This window comes from Sardina pilchardus, chromosome 17 (assembly GCF_963854185.1).
Source record: "Sardina pilchardus chromosome 17, fSarPil1.1, whole genome shotgun sequence".
Lineage (NCBI taxonomy): Eukaryota > Metazoa > Chordata > Actinopteri > Clupeiformes > Clupeidae > Sardina > Sardina pilchardus.
In genome coordinates, this window is record NC_085010.1 from 6,125,463 (window position 1) to 6,149,777 (window position 24,315).

General features: G+C 37.3%; 1 protein-coding gene across 1 annotated transcript in view; it reads left to right on the top strand.

Moving 5' to 3' along the window:
- LOC134062530 (organic cation/carnitine transporter 2-like) overlaps nt 1-24,315 on the top strand; it is a 49,979-nt gene that overhangs the window by 7,200 nt on the left and 18,464 nt on the right. The gene's annotated exons all lie outside the window — the stretch shown is intronic.

The following is a 24,315-nucleotide window of genomic DNA, read 5'->3' on the forward strand; positions in this document are numbered from 1 at the left end:
GTCAAAAATGGCCAAGTGGATCAAGTCACACAAGGTTAAAAATGTAATATAAGACAGATGAGAAACTGAGGGAGAACACTGTGAAATGTTTAACCCTGTTACGATGGCCTTTGAACCCACTGTGTCCCTAATATCCTGTGATAACCGGAAGTTGGTTTAAAACAGGAAATAAACTTTAAAAAGGCTATATCTAGAGAACGGAAGGTCATAGAAATAAACACTCACTTCTTGCTTGATCCTCATGGGCGAATTATGTCTGATGGAGCAAATCAGATTGAGTCTACGACCTTCCGTTCAATAGTTGTTCGCAAAAAACTATTTCCCATTGAAATGAATGGGGAAAAAAAACAAAAAACTGTAAGTGTTGAGGCCAAAATCATGGGCAGTTGAGATACTGTGTAGGAGTATGTTTCAGACCATTTGGAGTTGATCGGTACCCACTTTGTGTGACATAAAAAAAATATTATTAATTTAACTTATGGATGGATATGGATGACCAAAAAGTGTAGGATTTTCACTGGTCCTAGGTTATGTTTATCTAAAGGCTGGCTTACATTGCACGATTTTGGTCTGTTTTAACAGTCGGCGACTAAATTTCCAAAATCGGGCGGAAATCTTGGGAGTTGTACTGAAATCGCAGCGCGCTCCCGTCATCTAAATCGTTTAGTGTAAGGTGCCAATCTTAGCGGTTTTAAGTCCGTCGGAGGCAGTCTTTTTCTAGTTTTGCCGTTACGACAATATCAAACATGTTTGATATTATCGGAAGTCTTTTCAGTCGTGGCTCATGCAAATAGTGACGTGAACATTAAAAACCAATAGTAACCTTGCGCGAACATGAAACAGGAAGGGGCAAAATAGGCGACAGCTGTAGCCTTTATGATTATTTGTTATTTCATTTCTTATAATTTATTAGTCGGTTGTTCTACGTGACAGAACAGCTCTATATCTGTTAGTGATGTCACACATCAAACAATGCTGCAGAAACGCGAAAAAAATACTTTGATATGAGTAGGCTATCATGTGATTTCCTGTGAATGATGACGTGTAGCCTATTGCACGATGGAAATAATTTGAAGGAATCTAGCAGCAGTCTTGTAAATAGTGACCCACAGTCTTTGCAAAATCCTAATCTGAGACTGGCCTGTGACTAGACTGTGACTAAAACCTCAATGAATTGTCTTTAGATGTGAGAGGGTCTGAGACTGTAGTTTTTCAAAAATCTTTTCCAAATCTTTGCAAAGTCTGGCAATGTAAGGTAGGCTTAAGTGGATCTCAGGTTAACTGTCCAGGGATACCATTAGAACAAATCACAATGCATGCTGCATCCAACGGTAACTCCAACAGCAACCAGGAGACAATATGCTTCATGCAGAAGAAATTTGTTTAATGAGAATGAACCTCAGTTAGGGACACAGTGGGTTCAAAGGCCATCATAGCAGGGATTATACATTTAACAGTGTTCTCCCTCAGTATCTCTTCTGTCTTATATTTCATTTTTAGCCTTGTGACTTGATCCACTTGGCCATTTAAGCCCCTCAATTTAGTCACCTTTTTTTCCCCCATTTATGACAACTTTTGGACATATTTTAAGGGATCACTAAAGAGTAAAAATGGGATATAACATTTTTATCCTGTTTACAGGATGGCATTCTGATCCCTCAAAAAGATAAAATGGGTTTACATCCCATATTGTCCTTCTAAGAGGTTCATACAAATCAATCCAACACCTCCTTCAGCCAAGACATTTTTTCATTTTTTCTAGCTTCAGACATGTGCTGTGGGGATATTAAAATGGACAGGTCGGATCTACCACATTCACATGATCTACAAAGTGCCACACTATTGCAGAAAAAAAGAAATGTTGGATTTGCATTTCATCTTGTCCTTGGAAAAAGGCAATAAAAGTGGCATTTTTAGGAAAAACGCCATTTTGGCCAACTTTGAAGGCTCATAGCCTCGAAATAAGAAAAAAAAAACATCTCATTTTTTTGTCAACATGTTCTCTTACTCATGGACTATATATATGCAGAGTTTTAAAAATGTGAGTGCTAGGCATTCATGACCATAAGAGAACAAAAACAGGCTTTTTTTTCATTGCTTTCAAAAAAAATATGGGTTTGTTTCGATGAATAAGTCTCCAATGGTGGGAAGGACTGTAATTCCTTTGTGATTTTGGACAACAACACAGGGTACTGCCCCAGTGTTCAAATTTTTAGAAAATAATATGGTAGCCTTAAGAGAGGAGAGGGGTTTAAAAAAAAGTGGTGCTCATTAAATACAGGAATTTTCAGCCTTTTTTTTAGGACACGTCTAACCACATTTGAAGAGCCATATCTCAGAAACTAAACAAGATACCCAGCTAAAATTTTGGTTTTCTTCTAATGAGACATGGAGGAACATTTGGACCAAAAATCAGGAAAAACTGAGGACCATGGTGTCGGACCTGTTCCAACTGATATGGAATTGCCCTAATGTATTCAAATATGCAAATTATCTCATTAACTATGCGTGATATAAAAATGTCCCAAGCAGAAATGGATTCTACGCGGAAAAGTACTATAGAATCAGTTGAGAAAAGTTTGGTAGTGACCTTTATTAGATCGTTCTGGATTTTTCCCTGTCTATAAGGTGTAGCTAGGGTAAACATGGTGGTTGCATAGTTTACAGAGAGTTGATAGTGTGAAGGTAGACAGTTTAAAGATGAAACGTTCCAGTTCTAACTTAACTAATGATTTCTATTCATGTTAAAATGTTGATTAGCTAAATTAGCTAATGATTTCTAGCAGTTACGCTAAAAATGTTTATTATGCTAGCAATGCTAACTTTACTAACAATGCTAACCAGGTTGATTAGCTAACTTAACCGATGATTTCTAGCAGTAATGCTAAAAATGCCAACTATGCTAACGATGCTAAATTTGCTAACAATGCTAACCAGGTTGATTAGCTAACTTAGTTGATGATTTTTTGCAGTTATGCTAAAAATGCTAACTATGCTAACAATGCTAACCATGCTAACTAGCTAACTTGCTAGTGAGGACTTTTATTTTGAAACATTTGTTGCTAGGGTATCCATGGTGGCCACTATCAGGAAACAAGAAGTTACTGCAGTATAATCATGTTGGTTGCTATGGAAACGGTCATAAACACTTAATTTTAATGGTGGCTATGTTGGTTGCTAGGTACATGGAGGTTTCATGTAGTTGACTGGAGGCATAGTGGATGATAACTGACAGTTGGAATGGTTGAACAGTTCAATAGTTGAGTAGTTTCAGTGGTTAAATGATTTAATAGTGTATTATTGCAGTGAGGACCTTTATTTTGAAACAGTTGTGGACAGAGGAAGTAGTGAAACAGGATCTGTAGTCTTAATGAGATTGTATGCTTAAAGCCTGAGACAGAAGGTGCCTCTCATATAGCGTTTACGCGTCCTCTCTCGCTCCTCACTGATCTACATAAAGAATGATGGAGCGGCAACAATGGGATAGTCTAGCCCTTCTTCTATCTTTCTTTATGTAGATCATTGAGGATCGAGGAGCGAGGGAGGACATATAAACGCTGCTTGAGAGGGACCCACAGTAAATACTTTAAAAGTTGTATGTAGATAGTCTAATTAATGTTGATAGACAGAATGTTTAATGGATGTTGATAGGCAGATTGTTTAATAGATATTGATTGACAGTTTAATGGGTGGATGAGTGAATGGTCTGAAGAAGATGAATGGATAGAAGGTTGGATGGAATGTGCCTTATATTCTTGTTAAGAGAGACACTGATACAGCTATCTGAGAGTAGTTGATACAGGTGTAATCAATTTAACTGGCTAGTCTTAAGAGAGCCAGAGTGTACTCTTAAAGCCTGAGACAGAGTAAATAATTTAAAAGTTGAATGTAGATAGTCTAATTAATTTTGATAGACAGAGAGTTTAATGGATGTTGATAGACAGATTGTTTAATAGATGTTGATAGACAGTTTAATGGGTGGATGAGTGAATGGTCTGAAGAAAATGAATGGATAGAATGTTGGATGGAATGTGCCTTATATTCTTGTAGAATGGAGAGACAGCTCTCTACTGAGAGTAGTGGATACAGATACAGGTGTAATCAATTTAACTGGCTAGTCTTAAGAGAGCCAGAGTGTACTCTTAAAGCCTGAGACAGAGTAAATAATTTAAAAGTTGAATGTAGATAGTCTAATTAATTTTGATAGACAGAGAGTTTAATGGATGTTGATAGACAGATTGTTTAATAGATGTTGATAGACAGTTTAATGGGTGGATGAGTGAATGGTCTGAAGAAAATGAATGGATAGAATGTTGGATGGAATGTGCCTTATATTCTTGTAGAATGGAGAGACAGCTCTCTACTGAGAGTAGTGGATACAGATACAGGTGTAATCAATTTAACTGGCTAGTCTTAAGAGAGCCAGCCTGAGACAGAGTAGATTGTTTAAAAGTTGAATGTAGAGCGTCTAATTGATGTTGATAGGCAGACTGTTTAGAATGGGTGGATGAGTGAATGGTTTGAAGAAGATGAATGGATATAAAGTTGGATGGAATTAGGAGGACTTATTTTGATACTGTTGTGCGCAGAGGATACAGGGGAACAGAATATGTAGTCTTCATAGAGATTGTAAAGCCTGAGAGAAACTGACAGTTGGTGCCCAGGTGGCTGACCAGCTGGAGTAAGATTCTAATTGCTGCCGTGATGTCATAATGAGCAATGTTAAGTCTATGGGGGAAATTGTAATAGTTTTTAACTAATAGTTTAAAAAGTATAAAAGTTACAAAGTTGAAAAGTCATAGCACACATGTCCTAAGTAAGACCTACGTAACGCAGTTTGAATGAAGTTTCTACGTTAAACGGTTCTAGCTGATTTGCGTGCGTTAGAAGAAGAATAACTAGAAATGCAATTCCAAGGAATTACCAGTGCATGAAAATGCAAAAATAGATAGATAATGTAGATATGGTTACTAAGGTGTAGCTAGGGTAAACATGGTGGTTGCATAGTTTACAGAGAGTTCATAGTGTGAAGGTAGACAGTTTAAAGCTGAAACATTCCAGTTCTAACTTAACTAATGATTTCTATTCATGTTAAAATGTCTATGGTAACAATGATAACCAGGTTGATTGGTTAAGTTAGCTACTGATTTCATGCAGTTATGGTAAAAATGTTAACTATGCTAACTATGCTCACAGTTCTAACCAGGTTGATTAGCTAACTATGCTAGCAATGCTAACTATGGTAACAATGCTAACTTAAACTAACATTGCTAACCAGGTTGATTAGCTAACTTAACTGATGATTTCTAGTAATAATGCTAAAAATGCTAACTATGCTAACAATGTTAAAAATGCTAACCAGGTTGATTAGCTAACTTAGTTGATGATTTTTTACAGTTATGCTAAAAACGCTAACTATGCTAAACATGCTAACCAGGTTGATTAGCTAACTTAGCCAATCATTTCTAGCAGTTATGCTAAAAATGCTAACTATGCTAACCATGCTAACTAGATAACTTGCTAGTGAGGACTTTTATTTTTAAACATTTGTTGCAAGGGTATCCATTGTGGCCACTATCAGGAAACAAGAAGTTACTGCAGTATAATCATGTTGGTTGCTATGGAAACGGTCATAAACGCTTAATTTTAATGGTTGCTATGTTGGTTGCTAGGTACACGGAGGTTTCATGTAGTTGACTGGAGGCATAGTTGATGATAACTGACAGTTGGAATGGTTGAACAGTTAAATAGTTGAGTAGTTTCAATGGTTAAATGATTTAATGGTGTATTATTGCAGTGAGGACTTTTATTTTGAAACAGTTGTGGACAGAGGGAACAGTTAACAGGATATGTAGTCTTCAGAGATTGTATGCTTATAGCCAGAGAAACTGACAGTTGATACAGGTGTAATCAATTTAACTGGCTAGTCTTAAGATAGCCAGAGTGCTTGAAGACTGAGACAGAGTAAATAATTTAAAAGTTGAATGTAGTCTAATTAATGTTGATAGACAGAGAGTTTAATGGATGTTGATAGACAGTTTAATGGGTGGATGAGTGAATGGTCTGAAGAAGATGAATGGATAGAAAGTTGGATGGAATGTGCCTTATATTCTTGTAGAATGGAGAGACACAGCTCTCTACTGAGAGTAGTGGATACAGATACAGGTGTAATCAATTTAACTGGCTAGTCTTAAGAGACCCAGAGTGTGTCCTTAAAGCCTGAGACAGAGTAGATTGTTTAAAAGTTGAATGTAGATCGTCTAATTGATGTTGATAGGCAGACTGTTTAGAATGGGTGGATGAGTGAATGGTTTGAAGAAGATGAATGGATAGAAAGTTGGATGGAATTAGGAAGACTTATGCTGATACAGTTGATACAGGGGAACAGAAAATGTAGTCTCAAGAGAGCAATGTTTAAAGCCTGAGAGAGAGAGAGAGCGCTGCTGCACCTGGACTGGCCACCTGGCGTAACATTCTAATTGCTGCCGTGATGTCATAATGAGCAATGTTAAGTCTATGGGGAAATAGCTCAATGTTAAATCTATGGGGAAATCGTTTTTTAATTCATAGTTTAAAAAGTATAAAAGTTACAAAGTTGAAAAATACAAAGCACACATGGCATAAGCGAGACCTACGCAACAAAGGTTGAATGAAGTTTCTACGTTAAACGGTTCAAGCTGAATTGCGTACGTTAGAAGAAGAACTAGAAATGCAATTCCAAGGAATTACCAGTGCATGAAAATGCAAAAATACATAGATAATGTAGATATGGTTACTAAGGTGTAGCTAGGGTAAACATGGTAGTTGCATAGTTTACAGAGAGTTGATAGTGTGAAGGTAGACAGTTTAAAGCTGAAACATTCCAGTTCTAATTTAACTAATGATTTCTATTCATGTTAAAATGTTAACTATGGTAACAATGATAACCAGGTTGATTGGTTAACTTAGCTACTGATTTCATGCAGTTATGGTAAAAATGTTAACTATGCTAACTATGCTCACAGTTCTAACCAGGTTGATTAGCTAACTTAGCTAATGATTTCTAACTGTTATGCTAAAAATGCTAACTATGCTAGCAATGCTAACTATGGTAACAATTTTAACTTAAACTAACATTGCTTACCAGGTTGATTAGCTAACTTAACTGATGATTTCTAGCAATAATGCTAAAAATGCTAACTATGCTAACAATGTTAAATATGCTAACAATGCTAACCAGGTTGATTAGCTAACTTAGTTGATGATTTTTTGCAGTTATGCTAAAAATGCTAACTATGCTAAACATGCTAACCAGGTTGATTAGCTAACTTAGCCAATCATTTCTAGCAGTTATGCTAAAAATGCTAACTATGCTAACCATGCTAACTAGCTAACTTGCTAGTGCGGATTTTATTTTTAAACATTTGTTGCAAGGGTATTCATTGTGGCCACTATCAGGAAACAAGAAGTTACTGCAGTGTAATCATGTTGGTTGCTATGGAAACGGTCATAAACGCTTAATTTTAATGGTTGGTATGTTGGTTGCTAGGTACATGGAGGTTTCATGTAGTTGACTGGAGGCATAGTGGATGATAACTGACAGTTGGAATGGTTGAACAGTTAAATAGTTGAGTAGTTTCAATGGTTAAATGATTTAATGGTGTATTATTGCAGTGAGGACTTTTATTTTGAAACAGTTGTGGACAGAGGAAACAGTTAACAGGATATGTAGTCTTCAGAGAGATTGTATGCTTATAGCCAGAGAAACTGACAGTTGATACAGGTGTAATCAATTTAATTTAAGAGCCAGAGTGTATATGCTTGAAGCCTGAGACAGAGTAAATAATTTAAAAGTTGAATGTAGTCTAATTAATGTTGATAGACAGAGAGTTTAATGGATGTTGATAGACAGTTTAATGGGTGGATGAGTGAATGGTCTGAAGAAGATGAATGGATAGAAAGTTGGATGGAATGTGCCTTATATTCTTCTAGAATGGAGAGACACAGCTCTACTGAGAGTAGTGGATACAGATACAGGTGTAATCAATTTAACTGGCTAGTCTTAAGAGAGCCAGGGTGTGCTCTTAAAGCCTGAGACAGAGTAGATTGTTTAAAAGTTGAATGTAGATCGTCTAATTGATGTTGATAGGCAGACTGTTTAGAATGGGTGGATGAGTGAATGGTTTGAAGAAGATGAATGGATAGAAAGTTGGATGGAATTAGGAAGACTTATGTTGATACAGTTGATACAGGGGAACAGAAAATGTAGTCTCAAGAGAGTCAGTGTATGCCTGAGAGAGAGCTGCTGCACCTGGACTGGCCACCTGGCGTAACATTCTAATTGCTGCCGTGATGTCATAAAGGGTAATGTTAAGTCTATGGGGAAATAGCTCAATGTTAAATCTATGGGGAAATCGTTTTTTAATTAATAGTTTAAAAAGTATAAAAGTTACAAAGTTGAAAAGTCATAGCACACATGTCCTAAGTAAGACCTACGTAACGCAGTTTGAATGAAGTTTCTATGTTAAACGGTTCAAGCTGATTTGCGTGCGTTAGAAGAATAACTAGAAATGCAATTCCAAGGAATTACCAGTGCATGAAATGCAAAAATAGATAGATAATGTAGATATGGTTACTAAAGTGTAGCTAGGGTAAACATGGTGGTTGCATAGTTTACAGAGAGTTGATAGTGTGAAGGTAGACAGTTTAAAGCTGAAACATTCCAGTTCTAACTTAACTAATGATTTCTATTCATGTTAAAATGTTAACTATGGTAACAATGATAACCAGGTTGATTGGTTAACTTAGCTACTGATTTGATGCAGTAATGGTAAAAATGTTAACTATGCTAACTATGCTCACAGTGCTAACCAGGTTGATTCGCTAACTTAGCGAATGATTTCTAGCAGTTGTGCTAAAATTGCTAACTATGCTAGCAGTGCTAACTATGGTAACAATGCTAACTTAAACTAACAATGCTAACCAGGTTGATTAGCTAACTTAACTGATGATTTCTAGCAATAATGCTAAAAATGCTAAAATTGCTAACAATGCTAACCAGGTTGATTAGCTAACTTAGTTGATGTTTTTGCAGTTATGCTAAAAATGGCAACTATGCTAGCAATGCTAACTATGCTAACAATGCTAACTATGCTAACTAGCTAACTTGCTAGTGAGGACTTTTATTTTGAAACATTTGTTGCTAGGGTATCCATGGTGGCCACTATCAGGAAACAAGAAGTTACTGCAGCATAATCATGTTGGTTGCTATGGAAACGGTCATAAACGCTTAATTTTAATGGTTGGTATGTTGGTTGCTAGGTACATGGAGGTTTCATGTAGTTGACTGGAGGCATAGTGGATGATAACTGACAGTTGGAATGGTTGAACAGTTCAATAGTTGAGTAGTTTCAATGGTTAAATGATTTAATAGTGTATTATTGCAGTGAGGACTTTTATTTTGAAACAGTTGTGGACAGAGGAAACAGTTAACAGGATATGTAGTCTTCTGAGAGACTGTATGCTTAAAGTCAGAGAAACTGACAGTTGGTGCCCAGGTGGCCGGCCACCTGGCGTAAGATTCTAATTGCTGCTGTGATGTCATAATGAGCAATGTTAAGTCTATGGGGGAAATTGTAATAGTTTTTAACTAATAGTTTAAAAAGTATAAAAGTTACAAAGTTGACATATACAAAGCCCACATCGCGTAAGTAAGATCTACGTAACACAGTTTGAATGAAGTTTCTACGTTAAACGGTTCAAGCTGAATTGCGTGCGTTAGAAGAAGAACTAGAAATGCAATTCCAAGGAATTACCAGTGCATGAAAATGCAAAAATAGATAGATAATGTAGATATGGTTACTAAGGTGTAGCTAGGGTAAACATGGTGGTTGCATAGTTTACAGAGAGTTGATAGTGTGAAGGTAGACAGTTTAAGGATGAAACGTTCCAGTTCTAACTTAACTAATGATTTCTATTCATGTTAAAATGTTGATTAGCTAACTTAGCTAATGATTTCTAGCAGTTACGCTAAAAATGCTTACTATGCTAGCAATGCTAACAATGCTAACCAGGTTGATTAGCTAACTTAACCGATGATTTCTAGCAGTAATGCTAAAAATGCTAACTATGCTAACAATGCTAAATTTGCTAACAATGCTAACCAGGTTGATTATCTAACTTAGTTGATGATTTTTTGCAGTTATGCTAAAAATGCTAAAAATGCTAACTATGCTAACAATGCTAACTATGCTAACCATGGTAACTAGCTAACTTGCTAGTGAGGACTTTTATTTTGAAACATTTGTTGCTAGGGTATCCATGGTGGCCACTATCAGGAAACAAGAAGTTACTGCAGTATAATCATGTTGGTTGCTATGGAAACGGTCATAAACACGTTTTAATGGTTGCTATGTTGGTTGCTAGGTACATGGAGGTTTCATGTAGTTGACTGGAGGCATAGTGGATGATAACTGACAGTTGGAATGGTTGAACAGTTCAATAGTTGAGTAGTTTCAATGGTTAAATGATTTAATAGTGTATTATTGCAGTGAGGACCTTTATTTTCAAACAGTTGTGGACAGAGGAAGTAGTAAAACAGGATCTGTAGTCTTAATGAGATTGTGTGCTTAAAGCCTGAGACAGAAGGTGCTTCTCATAGCGTTTACGCGTCCTCTCTCGCTCCTCACTGATCTACATAAAGAATGATGGAGCGGCAACAATGGGATAGTCTAGCCCTTCTTCTATCTTTCTTTATGTAGATCATTGAGGATCGAGGAGCGAGGGAGGACATATAAACGCTGCTTGAGAGGGACCCACAGTAAATACTTTAAAAGTTGTATGTAGATAGTCTAATTAATGTTGATAGATAGAATGTTTAATGGATGTTGATAGGCAGATTGTTTAATAGATATTGATTGACAGTTTAATGGGTGGATGAGTGAATGGTCTGAAGAAGATGAATGGATAGAAGGTTGGATGGAATGTGCCTTATATTCTTGTTAAGAGAGACACTGATACAGCTCTCTGAGAGTAGTTGACACAGGTGTAATCAATTTAACTGGCTAGTCTTAAGAGAGCCAGAGTATCTTAAAGCCTGAGACAGAGTAAATAATTTAAAAGTTGAATGTAGATAGTCTAATTAATGTTGATAGACAGAGAGTTTAATGGATGTTGATAGACAGATTGTTTAATAGATGTTGATAGACAGTTTAATGGGTGGATGAGTGAATGGTCTGAAGAAGATGAATGGATAGAATGTTGGATGGAATGTGCCTTATATTCTTGTAGAATGGAGAGACACAGCTCTCTACTGAGAGTAGTGGATACAGATACAGGTGTAATCAATTTAACTGGCTAGTCTTAAGAGAGCCAGCCTGAGACAGAGTAGATTGTTTAAAAGTTCAATGTAGAGCGTCTAATTGATGTTGTTGATAGGCAGACTGTTTAGAATGGGTGGATGAGTGAATGGTTTGAAGAAGATGAATGGATATAAAGTTGGATGGAATTAGGAGGACTTATTTTGATACTGTTGTGCGCAGAGGATACAGGGGAAAAGAATATGTAGTCTTCAGAGAGGAGCCTGAGAGAAACTGACAGTTGGTGCCCAGGTGGCTGACCAGCTGGGGTAACATTCCAGGGTTTCCCCCAGAAAATTTGTTAGTTAAGGTGGTGTCTGTCCAGGGGAAGGGGGCGTCGCCGTAGCGTCCCCGCTGTATCGCCGCCACTGCCCTACGATGGGGAGGGGGGGCGGGGGGGGGGTCGAGTCGAGACCGTTGTTTTAACTGCAGCCGAGACCGAGTGACAACAACCGAGTCTTTTAGGAAGCAAGTCTGAGTCTTAAAGGAGTCAAGGCCGCATCAAGACCAACCAAAGAAAGGGGCTTTCATAATTTACATCACCAAGGATCATATAACAGTTCAATTCCCAAAGGGTAGAGAGGGGATTGTTGGCTACAGGAGCAGTCTAGCACACACTTGTCTAAATAACTTCTTTTCTGATTTACTTGAAGACAAGGAGGTCCGCTGAAGTAAAAATTTAGTAGGCTGTCAGCATTTCATTAATATTGAAAATGTTGAATTTTGACACTAATGACAGCAATATACCTGGATTTCACATTCATTGTATCAGATTTAATTGTATCAGCAACCAATTAAACATCATTAACACAATTTAGACAATATTATACCTTAAAAGTGTAAGTTTACAACTCCAATACAGGGCCTTTTGTATCTTTCAAAACCTTTGCACTGCTCAGCATAGCACCATAGGATATATTTTAAAGCCAGTCAATATAATAATATTCTATTAAAACCAAGAATATTTGTAATGGTGGATATTTTAGAATATACCATGAAATAAAGATGAAACTGTATGAAAATGTAACATTGCGACTGTATGGTAAAGTTAGTGAATTGTGATTTAGTAGCCTAAAGCTGCAATTCTTTGATTGAAGCTGTATATTGTGCGTGCCTGTTGCTCATATAGCCTAAGAGAGCCAGAACGTTTTTAATGCTTTTTAAAACATAATTAGCGAGAATGTACCGCATTGAACGCTAATATTTTGTCACTAACAACCAAATCTGTCACCTGTCAAATAGCCTACAGTTGCATGTTCAGCTCTGAACAAAAACATTCAGGAGTTATTTCAGCCACACCGAAACGTGTGTTCCCGTCCCGCCCGGTCGGGATGAATGAAACTGGCATGGGAGACAAGAGGCTACAGTTTGAAGTTTAACCTAGCCTGTGTAAACCTCAGACAATTTCAGTATTTTACAACACGTAAATGAATAGCCGTCACAAGTTGTTGTTAGCTGTAGGCTAGATGGCACTGTTTGTCACAACAAATTACAAGATGCAGTGGGCTATGCATTCATAGACGAGTGATAAAAAAAAAAAAAAAAAGATACAGCGCTCAAAAGTGTTATGCCGCTCATCCCATACATTTGGTAGATTCAACGGAGAACCATTCCTGTGAGAGTCGTCAAATCTAGCTAGGTTTAGGCTATTTGTGTTCGCAGTCACTCTGAGATATGCGTGGCATTGGCACCTGATATCAAATACTCATACTGAATGAGCGCGTCGCCTGTGCCAACTCGATTTGAAAATGTTTCTTTTTTTATGCGTTCTACAGAGAAGGGAGACTAGCGGCTACGGTTTGGAATGACAGGGAGAAAACATGTCAGAGTAATACGGCGAATATCACTATACATAATATATTTATTTATTTATTTATTTATTTATTGAAGACGCTAGTTAAGGCGGCAGCCCTGTGTTGTTAAGGCGGCCGCCTTAGCAGGAAAGCGCTGCGGGAAACCCTGCATTCTAATTGCTGCCGTGATGTCATAATGAGCAATGTTAAGTCTATGGGGGAAATGGTGATAGTTTTTAACTAATAGTTTAAAAAGTATAAAAGTTACAAAGTTGAAAAATACAAAGCACATATGGCATAAGCAAGACCTACGCAACAAAGTTTGAATGAAGTTTCTACGTTAAACGGTTGAAGCTGAATTGCGAGCGTTAGAAGAAGAAGTTTAACTAGAAATACAATTCCAAGGAATTACCAGTGCATGAAAATGCAAAAATAGATAGATAATGTAGATATGGTTGCTAAGGTGTAGCTTGGGTAAACATGGTGGTTGCATCGTTTACAGAGAGTTGATAGTGTGAAGGTAGACAGTTTAAAGATGAAACATTTCAGCTCTAACTTAACTAATGATTTCTATTCATGTTAAAATGTTGATTAGCTAACTTAGGTAATGATTTGTAGCAGTTATGCTAAAAATGCTAATTATGCTAGCAATGATAACTTTACTTACAGTGCTAACCAGGTTGATTAGCTAACTTAACCGATGATTTCTAACAGTAATGCTAAAAATGCTAACTATGCTAAATTTGCTAATAATGCTAACCAGGTTGATTAGCTAACTTAGTTGATGATTTTTTGCAGTTATGCTAAAAATGCTAACTATGCTAACCATGCTAACTAGCTAACTTGCTAATGAGGACTTTTATTTTGAAACATTTGTTGCTAGGGTATCCATGGTGGCCACTATCAAGAAACAAGAAGTTACTGCGGTATAATCATGTTGGTTGCTATGGAAACGGTCATAAACACTTAATTTTAATGGTTGCTATGTTGGTTGCTAGGTACATGGAGGTTTCATGTAGTTGACTGGAGGCATAGTGGATGATAACTGACAGTTGGAATGGTTGAACAGTTCAATTGTTGAGTAGTTTCAATGGTTAAATGATTTAATAGTGTATTATTGCAGTGAGGACTTTTATTTTGAAACAGTTGTGGACAGAGGAAACAGTTAACAGGATATGTAGTCTTCTGAGAGACTGTATGCTTAAAGCCAGAGAAACTGACAGTTGGTGCCCAGGTGGCCGGCCACCTGGCGTAAGATTCTAATTGCTGCCGTGATGTCATAATGAGCAATGTTAAGTCTATGGGGGAAATTGTAATAGTTTTTAACTAATAGTTTAAAAAGTATAAAAGTTACAAAGTTGAAAAATACAAAGCCCACATCGCGTAAGTAAGACCTATGCGACAAAATTTGAATGGAGTTTCTACGTTAAGCGGTTGAAGCTGAATAGCGTGCGTTAGAAGAAGAACTAGAAATGCAATTCCAAGGAATTACCAGTGCATGAAAATGCAAAAATAGATAGATAATGTAGATATGGTTACTAAGGTGTAGCTAGGGTAAACATGGTGGTTGCATAGTTTACAGAGAGTTGATAGTGTGAAGGTAGACGTTTTAACCCTCTAACCGCCCAAGGCGCCGTACGGCGACAAGCAACATCACTGATTAAAACAGACGGTAGATCCGAGTAGGGTGACAAATCGCCTTTGTACTCTCCACCACTAGTTGGCAGACATCCAGAGCTTCGATTCAAGCCCAAATTCGAGTAAAAAAGTTTTCAGGAAGTGCCTGTATTACTCGCGAGAAACAAAAAAAAGACACATTTCCTGTTTATAACGCGGAAGTGAAATGCGCGATCGCTATGCACAAATTGAAGCAGAAAAACGGCAAATGTTAAAAAACAAACTCGTGTGTTATGAAGGCTTGGGTCTGCCATTCACCTACTCTGATTCTGAAGGAGAATATCTGCCTTTTGGAGATTATGATCGGTCGTTCATTGGCAGTGACAGTCAAGATGCGTCTGTGAATGGAGGTGGGTCTTTGCGTGTGTATGTCAATGTTTACCTGCAGCAATGTTGACCAAAGGGTTCAAATAAGCATGGTGTGCTTGGTGCCAGTGATAATCATGATGATAGTGTCTGTAATTGACATGGCACAGACAGCAGGTCTAGTAAAAATAGGGCTCTGAATAACTACAAAGTCATCCGCGATAGGAGCTGATTTGACCAGGCTACTTTATTATATAGTAACATAGGGATTGTGGTAATACTAATAGTTTACTATTGTTGGTTTACACATGGCTGTGGTCCTGTTTGTTTGTTATGTCGGAGAAATTACAAAAATCAAAGTAAAACTGCTCAAATGTGTTCAACAACCAGTATTTACTGAAATGTGCATAATTTGACGCTATTGCCAACCTGTGACGTCATAATATGCAAATTAGATGAGTAAATTTACTCCCTTTATAAACTTTAGTTCATGCTCAATGATTTTCACATTTACAGTAGGACTTTATCTCTGACCACTTTCAAGCCATGGCCTTTTGAATTTTTTATGCAAAAATCCAAAAAAAACCGGGCGGTTAGAGGGTTAAAGATGAAACGTTCCAGTTCTAACTTAACTAATGATTTCTATTCATGTTAAAATGTTGATTAGCTAACTTAGCTAATGATTTCTAGCAGTTACGCTAAAATGCTTATTATGCTAGCAATGCTAACTTTACTAACAATGCTAACCAGGTTGATTAGCTAACTTAACCGATGATTTCTAGCAGTAATGCTAAAAATGCTAACTATGCTAACAATGCTAAATTTGCTAACAATGCTAACCAGGTTGATTAGCTAACTTAGTTGATGATTTTTTGCAGTTATACTAAAAATGCTAACTATGCTAACTTGCTAGTGAGGACTTTTACTTTGAAACATTTGTTGCTAGGGTATCCATGGTGGCCACTATCAGGAAACAAGAAGTTACTGCAGTATAATCATGTTGGTTGCTATGGAAACGGTCATAAACACTTAATTTTAATGGTTGCTATGTTGGTTGCTAGGTACATGGAGGTTTCATGTAGTTGACTGGAGGCATAGTGGATGATAACTGACAGTTGGAATGGTTGAACAGTTCAATAGTTGAGTAGTTTCAATGGTTAAATGATTTAATAGTGTATTATTGCAGTGAGGACCTTTATTTTGAAACAGTTGTGGACAGAGGACGTAGTGAAACAGGATCTGTAGTCTTAATGAGATTGTATGCTTAAAGCCTGAGACAGAAGGTGCCTCTCATATAGCGTTTACGCGTCCTCTCTCGCTCCTCACTGATCTACATAAAGAATGATGGAGCGGCAACAATGGGATAGTCTAGCCCTTCTTCTATCTTTCTTTATGTAGATCATTGAGGATCGAGGAGCGAGGGAGGACATATAAACGCTGCTTGAGAGGGACCCACAGTAAATACTTTAAAAGTTGTATGTAGATAGTCTAATTAATGTTGATAGGCAGATTGTTTAATAGATATTGATTGACAGTTTAATGGGTGGATGAGTGAATGGTCTGAAGAAGATGAATGGATAGAAGGTTGGATGGAATGTGCCTTATATTCTTGTTAAGAGAGACACTGATACAGCTCTCTGAGAGTAGTTGACACAGGTGTAATCAATTTAACTGGCTAGTCTTAAGAGAGCCAGAGTACTCTTAAAGCCTGAGACAGAGTAAATCATTTAAAAGTTGAATGTAGATAGTCTAATTAATGTTGATAGACAGAGAGTTTAATGGATGTTGATAGATTGTTTAATAGATGTTGATAGACAGTTTAATGGGTGGATGAGTTGAATGGTCTGAAGAAGATGAATGGATAGAATGTTGGATGGAATGTGCCTTATATTCTTGTAGAATGGAGACACACAGCTCTCTACTGAGAGTAGTGGATACAGATACAGGTGTAATCAATTTAACTGGCTAGTCTTAAGAGAGCCAGCCTGAGACAGAGTAGATTGTTTAAAAGTTGAATGTAGAGCGTCTAATTGATGTTGATAGGCAGACTGTTTAGAATGGGTGGATGAGTGAATGGTTTGAAGAAGATGAATGGATATAAAGTTGGATGGAATTAGGAGGACTTATTTTGATACTGTTGTGCGCAGAAGATACAGGGGAACAGAATATGTAGTCTTAAGAGAGATTGTAAAGCCTGAGAGAAACTGACAGTTGGTGCCCAGGTGGCCGGCCACCTGGCTTAAGATTCTAATTGCTGCCGTGATGTCATAATGAGCAATGTTAAGTCTATGGGGGGAATTGTAATAGTTTTTAACTAATAGTTTAAAAAGTATAAAAGTTACAAAGTTGAAAAATACTTTGCCCACATCGCGTAAGTAAGACCTACGCGACAAAATTCGAATGGAGTTTCTACGTTAAGCGGTTGAAGCTGAATTGCGTGCGTTAGAAGAAGAACTAGAAATGCAATTCCAAGGAATTACCAGTGCATGAAAATGCAAAAATAGATAGATAATGTAGATATGGTTACTAAGGTGTAGCTAGGGTAAACATGGTGGTTGCATAGTTTACAGAGAGTTGATAGTGTGAAGGTAGACAGTTTAAAGATGAAACGTTCCAGTTCTAACTTAACTAATGATTTCTATTCATGTTAAAATGTTGATTAGCTAACTTAGCTAATGATTTCTAGCAGTTACGCTAAAAATGCTTATTATGCTAGCAATGCTAACTTTACTAACAATGCTAACCAGGTTGATTAGCTAACTTAACCGATGATTTCTAGCAGTAATGCTAGAAATGCTAACTATGCTAACAATGCTAAATTTGCTAACAATGCTAACCAGGTTGATTAGCTAACTTAGTTGATGATTTTTTGCAGTTATGCTAAAAATGCTAACTATGCTAACAATGCTAACAATGCTAACCATGCTAACTAGCTAACTTGCTAGTGAGGACTTTTATTTTGAAACATTTGTTGCTAGGGTATCCATGGTGGCCACTATCAGGAAACAAGAAGTTACTGCAGTATAATCATGTTGGTTGCTATGGAAACGGTCATAAACGCTTAATTTTAATGGTTGCTATGTTGGTTGCTAGGTACATGGAGGTTTCATGTAGTTGACTGGAGGCATAGTGGATGATAACTGACAGTTGGAATGGTTGAACAGTTCAATAGTTGAGTAGTTTCAATGGTTAAATGATTTAATAGTGTATTATTGCAGTGAGGACCTTTATTTTGAAACAGTTGTGGACAGAGGAAGTAGTGAAACAGGATCTGTAGTCTTAATGAGATTATGCTTAAAGCCTGAGACAGAAGGTGCCTCTCATATAGCGTTTACGCGTCCTCTCTCGCTCCTCACTGATCTACATAAAGAATGATGGAGCGGCAACAATGGGATAGTCTAGCCCTTCTTCTATCTTTCTTTATGTAGATCATTGAGGATCGAGGAGCGAGGGAGGACATATAAACGCTGCTTGAGAGGGACCCACAGTAAATACTTTAAAAGTTGTATGTAGATAGTCTAATTAATGTTGATAGACAGAATGTTTAATGGATGTTGATAGGCAGATTGTTTAACAGATATTGATTGACAGTTTAATGGGTGGATGAGTGAATGGTCTGAAGAAGATGAATGGATAGAAGGTTGGATGGAATGTGCCTTATATTCTTGTTAAGAGAGACACTGATACAGCTCTCTGAGAGTAGTTGACACAGGTGTAATCAATTTAACTGGCTAGTCTTAAGAGAGCCAGAGTGTACTCTTAAAGCCTGAGACAGAGTAAATAATTTAAAAGTTGAATGTAGATAGTCTAATTAATGTTGATAGACAGAGAGTTTAATGGATGTTGATAGACAGATTGTTTAATAGATGTTGATAGACAGTTTAATGGGTGGATGAGTGAATGGTCTGAAGAAGATGAATGGATAGAATGTTGGATGGAATGTGCCTTATATTCTTGTAGAATGGAGAGACACAGAGAGTAGTGGATACAGATACAGGTGTAATCAATTTAACTGGCTAAAGAGAGCCAGCCTGAGACAGAGTAGATTGTTTAAAAGTTCAATGTAGAGCGTCTAATTGATGTTGTTGATAGGCAGACTGTTTAGAATGGGTGGATGAGTGAATGGTTTGAAGAAGATGAATGGATATAAAGTTGGATGGAATTAGGAGGACTTATTTTGATACTGTTGTGCGCAGAGGATACAGGGGAACAGAATATGTAGTCTTCAGAGAGGAGCCTGAGAGAAACTGACAGTTGGTGCCCAGGTGGCTGACCAGCTGGGGTAACATTCTAATTGCTGCCGTGATGTCATAATGAGCAATGTTAAGTCTATGGGGAAATTGTTAATAGTTTTTAAGTAATAGTTTAAAAAGTATAAAAGTTACAAAGTTAAAAAAAACAAAGCAGGCATGGCATAAGCAAGACCTACGCAACAACGTTTGAATGAAGTTTCTACGTTAAACGGTTGAAGCTGAATTGGCTGCGTTAGAAGAAGAAGTTTAATAATAACTAGAAATGCAATTCCAAGGAATTACCAGTGCATGAAAATGCAAAAATAGATAGATAATGTAGATATGGTTACTAAGGTGTAGCTAGGGTAAACATGGTGGTTGCATAGTTTACAGAGTGTTGATAGTGTGAAGGTAGACAGTTTAAAGATGAAACATTCCAGTTTTAACTTAACTAATGATTTATATTCATGTTAAAATGTTGATTAGCTAACTTAGCTAATGATTTCTAGCAGTTATGTTCAAAATGCTAATTATGCTAGCAATGCTAACTTTACTAACAATGCTAACCAGGTTGATTAGCTAACTTAACCGATGATTTCTAGCAGTAATGCTAAAAATGCTAACTATGCTAACAATGCTAAATTTGCTAACAATGCTAACCAGGTTGATTAGCTAGCTTAGGTGATGATTTTTTGCAGTTATGCTAAAAATGCTAACTATGCTAACAATGCTAACTATGCTAAAATGCTAACCAGGTTGATTAGCTAACTTAGCTAATCATTTCTAGCAGTTATGCTAAAATGCTAACTATGCTAACCATGCTAACAAGCTAACTTGCTAGTGAGGACTTTTATTTTGAAACATTTGTTGCTAGGGTATCCATGGTGGCCACTATCAGGAAACAAGAAGTTACTGCAGTATAATGATGTTGGTTGCTATGGAAACGGTCATAAACGCTTAATTTTAATGGTTGCTATGTTGGTTGCTAGGTACATGGAGGTTTCATGTAGCTGACCGGAGGCATGGCTGATGATAACTGACAGTGGGAATGGTTGAACAGTTAAATAGATTAGTAGTTTCAATGGTTAAATGATTTAATAGTGTATTATTGCAGTGAGGACTATTATTTTGAAACAGTTGTGGACAGAGGAAACAGTTTAACAGGTATATGTAGTCTTCACAGAGAATGTATGCTTAAAGCCTGAGAGAGAGAGAGAGCTGCTGCAGCTGGCCTGGCCACCTGGCAGAAGATTCTGATTGCCCTATTATGATGTCATAATCACAATGTTAAGTCTATGGGGAAATTGTCATTTTAATTAATTAATAGTTTAAAAAGTATAAAAGTTACAAAGTTGAAAAATACAAAGCCCGGATGGCCTAAGTAAGACCTACGCAGCGCAGTTTGAATGAAGTTTCTACGTTAAACGGTTGAAGCTCCATTAAGTGCGTTAGAAGAAGAAGAATAATAATAAGAAGTTTTGGAATAACAGTACAGTGCATTTTCATGCACTGTAATAAGAAGACTTGGAATAACAGTACAGTGCATTTTCATGCACTGTAATAATAAGAAGATGAAGTTTAAGAATAGGAAGAACAGTACAGTGCATTTTCATGCACTGTAATAACTAGAAATGCAATTCCAAGGAATTACCAGTGCATGAAAATGCAAAAAAAAAATATAGATAGATAATGTAGATATGGTTACTAAGGTGTAGCTAGGGTAAACATGGTGGTTGCAGAGTTTAAAGAAAGCTGATAGTGTGAAGGTAGACAGTTTAAAGCTTAAACATTCCAGTTCTAACCTAACTAATAATTTCTAACAAATGTTAGAAACAGATGCTGTAAACAGATGTTAACTATGCTAACAATGATAACCATTGGTTATCATTAGCTAAGTTATGGTAATCATTAACTTAGCTAATGATTTCTAGCAGTTATGGTAAAAATGCTAACAATGTTAGCACTGTTAACTATGTTAACAATGCTAACCAGGTTGATTAGCTAACTTAGCTAATGATTTCTAGCAGTAATGTTAACAATGCTAACCATGCTAACTATGCTAACCAGGTTGATTAGCTGACTTAGTTGATGATTTCTAGCAGTTATGTTAAAAATGCTAACTATGTCAACAATGCTAACTAGGTTGATTAGCTAACTTAGCGAATCATTTCTAGCAGCTATGCTAAAAAATGCTAACAATGCTAACTATGCTAACCATGCTAACTAGCTAACTTGTTACTGAGGACTTCTATCTTGAAACATTTGTTGATAGGGTTTCCATGGCTGCCACTATCAGGAATAAAGAAGTTACTATAGTAAAATAATGTTGGTTGCTATGGAAACGGTCATAAACGCTTAATTTTAATGGTTGCTATGTACATGGAGGTCTCATGTAGTTGACTGAAGGCATAGTTGAAGATAACCGACAGTTGGAATAGTTGAACAGTTAAATAGTTGAGTAGTTTCAATGGTTAAATGATTTAATAGTGTATTATTGCAGTGAGGACTTTTATTTTGAAACAGTTGTGGAAAGAGAGTTCAACAGGATATGTAGTCTTCACAGAGAGATTGTATGCTTAAAGCCTGAGAGAGAGAGCTGCTGCAGGTGGAGCTGGCCACCTGGCATAAGATTCTAATTGCTTAATGATCCGATTGTGATGTCATAGAGGCCAATGTTAAGTCTATGGGGAAATGTTTAATAGTTTTTAATTTATAGTTTAAAAAGTATAAAAGTTACAAAGTTGAAAAATACTTAGCAGCATTCCCCTATTTAAGACCTACGTTGCGACGTTTGAATGAAGTTTCTAAGTTAAACGGTTCAAGCTGAATAGAAAAAATGAATTTGGTAAGCGGAATAATAATAAGAAGAAGAAGAAGAAGAAGAAGAAGCCTAGGAAGAACAGTACAGTGCATTTTCATGCACTGTAATAAGAAGAAGAAGAAGAAGAAGACCGAGGAAGAACAGTACAGTGCATTTTCATGCACTGTAATAATAAGAAGAATAGGAAGAACAGTACAGTGCATTTTCATGCACTGTAATAAGAAGAAGAAGCCTAGGAAGAACAGTACAGTGCATTTTCATGCACTGTAATAAGAAGCCTAGGAAGAACAGTACAGTGCATTTTCATGCACTGTAATAATAATAATAATAAGAAGAAGAACCCTAGGAAGAACAGTACAGTGCATTTTCATGCACTGTAATAATAAGAAGAATAGGAAGAACAGTACAGTGCATTTTCATGCACTGTAATAAAAAGCCTAGGAAGAACAGTACAGTGCATTTTCATGCACTGTAATAAATTCTGTGGGAAACACTGCACCACCCTAACACCATAACCAATACTAACACCAAACACTGACAAAACCATGACCAACCACACACACACAAAGTGAACCATGTCATGAGCCATAGCTGCACACTATGGCAGAACACAGCCTAGCAAACCCCACTCAACCCAGCCCTCTTTAGACCATTACTAACACCAAATCCTCATCTACAGAGACCCAAATACATCCTTCTGTCAGGACAGTTAACCGAGATAAGTGTTTCCCATGCATTGACTTATTTGTGGCGGCCCACCACATGAATATCAACACTGACCACCACAAAATGATTTTTATGTATTGTGCTACTTAAACTGAATGAAATCTTTACATTTTCGAGCTATGCATACCTTTGTGCAGCCTCTCTGTCCCTAAACAAACCTGCATGCAGGTTTGAAGAATACATAAAAAAATCCAGCAAGGATTGTTGTTTGTATAGAAGACAACTGGCTAAATCGTGATCAAATCCAGTTAGCATCATAAGTATGTTCAGATGTCACTCCCCCTTACACACACACACTACCACCACTAATAGAATTCAATTCAGTGGGAAACACTGACTCCCAAAATGTAATAGTTTCTTGCTTGGGTTATTTCAGTCCTTCCCTGACAATTTCATCAAAATCCAATCACTCCAACCAGGGGCGTCATGCAAACCAAAATTCTTAGGGGGCACAATCAGCGACGTTGCAATAATTTTCCGACGGGGGGGGAAATCCGGAAATGTCGCTGCGGCAGCTGCGCAACGCTTCCACAACACTTTACTAACATTTCCGGAAAGGTACTGACTCGACTAAATTCATTCTGGACTCTCTATCCGACCACATAAAGACGTGGGGATACTTCGGTTTGGCTTTAGGGACCCTCTACTCACTACCACGTAAGTGTAGTGTTGTTTGGAACAGTAGAAGAGGTATAAAAATAGCGTTTTGTAGTGGCGAAAGGACCTGCCCCGGTCACTTACAGGCTAACGAGTTTTGGCTAAAAACGGTGAACTCGAACTTTCTCAAAATACATCCGAATGACATGCTTTTGGTGTCAACTCAACGTATGTACTCCCAATAGTCCGAAAAATTGATCTAAAGTGCATTTCACTCCGGATTATCCCTTTAAGGGTGCTATGTTGCTATAAAGACCCCAAAATCCCAGAATAGACCAAACAGTAGGCTACCTTAGAATTCTGAGACATGTCACCTAGCTTGGCTACATTATACCAGTTCACTTTGGAGGAAGTTTAAATAGGCTATTTGGCACTAATTATTTCATGTTCAGAGTGAGATAAAACAGTTTGTCCTGACCAGGGTGGGAATTATACCAAGGCCATGGCCGCCGTTGCCCTACACTTTGGCCTTGATGCCCCGTGAAAAAAAAACCATCGTACGGCCACAGTGGCCTTTATGCCCCTGACTTAGGGTTGCCAACCATTCAGTATAATACAGAATCGTCCTGTATTTGACACATAAAAGTCTTGTTCCGTATTGAACTGATACGGAACGCTGTTTGCTCTGTGAGTGAAATTAGGTCCGTGCTTCACCTGATAATTTGCTGCGCAATTGATCACGCAATTGCGGACCGACAGAAAAAGAAAGCAAACGTTACTGCAATCAGGAGGAAATGCTAGCTAATTCGATGTGATTAAACATAGAG